The sequence below is a fragment of the Narcine bancroftii genome, unplaced genomic scaffold (genome assembly GCF_036971445.1).
Source record: "Narcine bancroftii isolate sNarBan1 unplaced genomic scaffold, sNarBan1.hap1 Scaffold_154, whole genome shotgun sequence".
In the NCBI taxonomy this organism is placed as follows: Eukaryota; Metazoa; Chordata; class Chondrichthyes; order Torpediniformes; family Narcinidae; genus Narcine; species Narcine bancroftii.
In genome coordinates this window covers 2,723,476-2,729,475 of record NW_027211889.1, presented here as the reverse complement: position 1 = coordinate 2,729,475, position 6,000 = coordinate 2,723,476, and positions in this window count along the sequence as shown.

Genomic DNA, 6,000 nt, shown 5'->3' with positions numbered 1-6,000 from the left:
TTCTACATCCGGCATCTCGCCGCTGTACCATTACACGTCCGGCATCTGGTACAAAGTCCATTCCACATCCGGATTCTCACAGAAGGACCATTCTACCTCCGGCATCTGGCAGGTGGAACAATCCACATCTGGCGACTCGCAGGTGGACAATTATACCTCCGATATCTTGCAGGTGGGCAGTTCCACATCTAGCATCTGGCACGAATTATATTGTACATCCACATTCTCACATGAGGACCATCTGGCAGATGTACCATTCCAAATCCGGAATGTGTCAGAGGAACATTCCACATCCAGCATCTTCCAGATGGACAATTCCACATCTGGCATCTGTTAGGCAGAGCAGTCCATGTCCAGCAAATGGCAGGAAGATGATACCAGATTCAGCATCTTACAGGCAGACCATTCCATATCTAGCATCTGGCAGGTAGTCAATGCTAAATCCGGCATCTCACTGGCAGACCAGTCCAAATCTGGCATCTGGCAGGCCAACCATTCCACATTTAGTATCTGGCAGGAGTACCATTCCACATCTGGCATTTGGCAGCAAACAAATCCACATCTGGCGATTGACAGTATAAATTTGTTATGTGAGTGAGTTCCCCAGTGTAACCGTGTTATGTGAGTCAGTTCCACAGTGTAAACTTGTCATATGAGAGAGTTGCACAGTATAATTTTGTTTACTTAGTGTAACCTATATTCCAAACTATATGTTAGTGTGTCCCACAGTGTAAACTTCTGTGAGTAATTTACATAGTGTGACCTTGTCATGAGATTGATTCCCACCATGTAAACTTGTTATGTGTCTGACTTTCACAGTCTAACCTTGTAATTTTGCTAAATTCGACATTGAAAATGTTATGTTAGTGAATTCGTCAGCGTGACCTTTTTAGGTGAGTGAGTCCCACACTGTAAACTCACCGCTGTACCATGTCAAATCTGGCATCTGGCATGAATTCAATTCCACATCCGGTATATTGTCCAGAAGATCATTCTACTCTGGCATCTCGCCGCTGTACCATTACACATCCAGCATCTGTCATGAAGTCCATTCCACATCCAGATTCTCACAGAAGGACCGTTCCACCTCTGGCATCTGGCAGGTGGACCATTCCACATCTGGCATCTGGCAGGCAGACCATTCCACATTTGGGTGTTTGCAGGTGGACAATTCCAACTCCGGGATCTGGCAAGCATACAATTCCACATCTGGCATCTGGCACAAATTATATTGTACATCCAGAGCCTCACATGAGGAACATTCCACCTCCGTCATCTGGCAGATGTACCATTCCACATGCGGAATGTGTCAGAGGAACATTCCACATCAGCATCTTCCAGGTGTTCAATTCCACATCCATCATCTGTTAGGCTGAGCAGTCCAATTCCAGCAAATGACAGGAAGATGATACCAGATTCAGCATCTTACAGGCAGACCATTCCACATCCAGCATCTGGCAGGTAGTCAATTCTAAATGCGGCATCTCGCTGGCAGACCAGTCCACATCTGGCATCTATCAGGCAGACTAGTCAATATTTGGCATCAAGTGGGTGGACAATGCCACATCTGGCATCAGGCAGTCCGACCACTCCACATGCTGCATCTGGGAAAAAAAAAACATTCTATATCTGGCATCTGGCAGCAAACCATTCCCCATCCTGCAACTGGCAGGTGGTCTATTCCACACCAGCATCAGCCAGGCAGACCATTCCATATCCAGCATCTGGCAGAGGACCATTCCACATCCTGAAACTGACAAGTATACCATTTCACATCTGGCATCTGGCACGAATTTCATTCCACATCCGGCATCCGTCCAGAAGATCATTCTACATCCGGCATCTCGCCGCTGTACCATTACACGTCCGGCATCTGGTACAAAGTCCATTCCACATCCGGATTCTCACAGAAGGACCATTCCACCTCCGGCATCTGGCAGGTGGAACATGCCACATCTGCCGTCTCGCAGGTGGACAATTATACCTCCGACATCTTGCAGGTGCACAATTCCACATCTAGCATCTGGCACGAATTATATTGTAAATCCACATTCTCACATGAGGACCATCTGGCAGATGTACCATTCCAAATCCGGAATGTGTCAGAGGAACATTCCACATCCAGCATCTTCCAGATGGACAATTCCACATCTGGCATCTGTTAGGCAGAGCTGTCCATGTCCAGCAAATGGCAGGAAGATGATACCAGTTTCAGCATCTTACTGGGAGACCATTCCACATCTAGCATCTGGCAGGTAGACAATTTTAAATCCGCATCTCACTGGCAGACCAGTCCAAATCTGGCATCTGGCAGGCCAACCACTCCACATTCAGTATCTGGCAGGAGTACCATTCCACATCTGGCATTTGGCAGCAAACAAATCCACATCCGACGATTGACAGTATAAATTTGTTACGTGAGTGAGTTCCACAGTGTAACCGTGTTATGTGAGTCAGTTCCACAGTGTAAACTTGTCATATGAGAGAGTTGCACAGTATAATTTTGTTTACTTAGTGTAACCTATATTCCAAACTATATGTTAGTGTGTCCCACAGTGTAAACTTCTGTGAGTAATTTACATAGTGTGACCTTGTCATGTGATTGATTCCCACCATGTAAACTTGTTATGTGTCTGACTTTCACAGTCTAACCTTGTAATTTTGCTAAATTCGACATTGAAAAAGTTATGTTAGTGAGTTCCTCAGTGCAACTTTTTTAGGTGAGTGTGTTCCACAGTGTAAACTTGTCATGTGAGAGAGTTGCACAGTATAATTTTGGGTACTGAGGGAATCCCATATTGTAAACTTTATGTTAGTGAGTCCCACAGTGTAAATTTGTTATGTGAGTGATTTACACAGTGTGACCTTATTATGTGAGTCCCACAAATTCACCTTATTATGTGAGAGATTCCCAGAGTTTAAATTTGTTTTGTGAGTGAGTTTGAAAGTGTGACATTGTTATTGAAGTGATTTCCATAGTGTCAAACTTTCTACTTAATGAGTCTCAGGGTGTAACATTGGTATGGAGTGAGTTCGACAGTGTGACATTTCATGTGTGAGATTCCCAAGGTGTAAATTTTTTATGTGGGTGAGTTTCACAGTGTAACCTTGTAATTTTGCTAAATTCAGTATTGAAAATGTTATGTTAGTGAGTTCCTCAGTGCAACTTTTTTAGGTGAGTGTGTTCCACAGTGTGAGTAAGTCTCACCATTTGACCTTGTAATGTCAGTGAGTTTGAAAGTTTAACATTGTTATGGAAGTGAATTCCACAGTGTCAACCTGTCTACTTAGTGGGCCTCAGAGTGTAACATTGGCATAGAGTGAGTTTGACAATGTGACATTGTTATGTGTGAGAGTCCCACCGTGTAAACTTGTTATTTGTCTGAGTTTCACAGAGTTACCTTTTAATTTCGCTAAATTCGATATTCAAAATGTGATTTTAATGAGTTCCGCAGTGTAACCTTTTTAGGTGAGAGATTCTCACAGTGTAACCATGTAATGTGAGTTATTTCCACAGTGTAAACTTGTCGTGTGAGAGAGTTGCACCGTATAATTTTGTTCACTTGGGGAATCCCATACTGTAAACTTCATGTTAGTTAGTCCCACAGTGTAAACTTGTTGTGTGAGTCATTTACACAGTGTGACCTTGTTATGTGAGTGATTCCCACCATGTAAACTTGTTATGTGTCTGAGTTTCACTGTGTAACCTTGTAATTTTGCTAAATTCGATATTGTTTGTTGGTGAGTTCCTCAGTGCAACTTTTTTAGGTGAGTGTGTTCCACAGTGTGAGTGAGTCTCACCATTTGACCTTGTAATGTCAGTGAGTTTGAAAGTGTGACATTGTTATGGAAGTTAATTCCACAGTGTTAACATGTCTACTTAGTGGGCCTCAGAGTGTAACATTGGCATAGAGTGTGTTCGACAGTGTGACATTGTTACATGTGAGATTCTCACCGTGTAAACTTGTTATGTGGTTGAGTTTCACAGTGTTACCTTGTAATTCGCTAAATTCGACATTGAAAATGTTATGTTAGTGAATTCCTCAGTGTAACCTTTTTAGGTGAGTGAGTCCCACACTGTAAACTGCCGCTGTACACTTTCACATCTGGCATCAGGCACGAATTCCATTCCACATCTGGTATCTGTCCTGAAGATCATTCTACTCTGGCATCTCGCCGCTGTACCATTACACATCCAGCATCTGTCAGGAAGTCCATTCCACATCCGGATTCTCACAGAAGGACCATTCCACTTCCGGCATCTGCCAGGTGGACCATTCCACATCTGGCATTTGGCAGGTGGACAATTCCACCTCCGGGACCTGGCAAGCATACAATTCCACATCTGGCATCTGGCACGAATTATATTGTAATTCCAGAGTCTCACATGAGGAACATTCCACCTCCAGCATCTGGCAGATGTACCATTCCACATCCGAAATGTGTCAGACGAACATTCCACATCCATCATCTTTTAGGCTGAGCAGTCCAATTCCAGCAAATGGCAGGAAGATGATACCATATTCAGCATCTTACAGACAGACCATTCCACATCCAGCATCTTGCAGGTAGTCAATTCTAAATGCGGCATCTCGCTGGCAGACCAGTCCACATCTGGCATCTATCAGGCAGACTAGTCAATATCTGGCATCAATTGGGTGGACAATGCCACATCTGGCATCTGGCAGGCCGACCACTCCACATCCTGCAACTGGCAGATGGTCTATTCCACTCCAGCATCAGCCAGGCAGACCATTCCATATCCAGCATCTGGCAGAGGACCATTCCACATCCTGCAACTGACAAGCATACCATTTCACATCTGGCATCTGGCACGAATTTCATTCCACATCCGGCATCCGTCCAGAAGATCATTCTACATCCGGCATCTCGCCGCTGTACCATTACACGTCCGGCATCTGGTACAAAGTCCATTCCACATCCGGATTCTCACAGAAGGACCATTCCACCTCCGGCATCTGGCAGGTGGAACATGCCACATCTGCCGTCTCGCAGGTGGACAATTATACCTCCGACATCTTGCAGGTGCACAATTCCACATCTAGCATCTGGCACGAATTATATTGTAAATCCACATTCTCACATGAGGACCATCTGGCAGATGTACCATTCCAAATCCGGAATGTGTCAGAGGAACATTCCACATCCAGCATCTTCCAGATGGACAATTCCACATCTGGCATCTGTTAGGCAGAGCTGTCCATGTCCAGCAAATGGCAGGAAGATGATACCAGTTTCAGCATCTTACTGGGAGACCATTCCACATCTAGCATCTGGCAGGTAGACAATTTTAAATCCGCATCTCACTGGCAGACCAGTCCAAATCTGGCATCTGGCAGGCCAACCACTCCACATTCAGTATCTGGCAGGAGTACCATTCCACATCTGGCATTTGGCAGCAAACAAATCCACATCCGACGATTGACAGTATAAATTTGTTACGTGAGTGAGTTCCACAGTGTAACCGTGTTATGTGAGTCAGTTCCACAGTGTAAACTTGTCATATGAGAGAGTTGCACAGTATAATTTTGTTTACTTAGTGTAACCTATATTCCAAACTATATGTTAGTGTGTCCCACAGTGTAAACTTCTGTGAGTAATTTACATAGTGTGACCTTGTCATGTGATTGATTCCCACCATGTAAACTTGTTATGTGTCTGACTTTCACAGTCTAACCTTGTAATTTTGCTAAATTCGACATTGAAAAAGTTATGTTAGTGAGTTCCTCAGTGCAACTTTTTTAGGTGAGTGTGTTCCACAGTGTAAACTTGTCATGTGAGAGAGTTGCACAGTATAATTTTGGGTACTGAGGGAATCCCATATTGTAAACTTTATGTTAGTGAGTCCCACAGTGTAAATTTGTTATGTGAGTGATTTACACAGTGTGACCTTATTATGTGAGTCCCACAAATTCACCTTATTATGTGAGAGATTCCCAGAGTTTAAATTTGTTTTGTGAGTGAGTTTGAAAGTGTGAC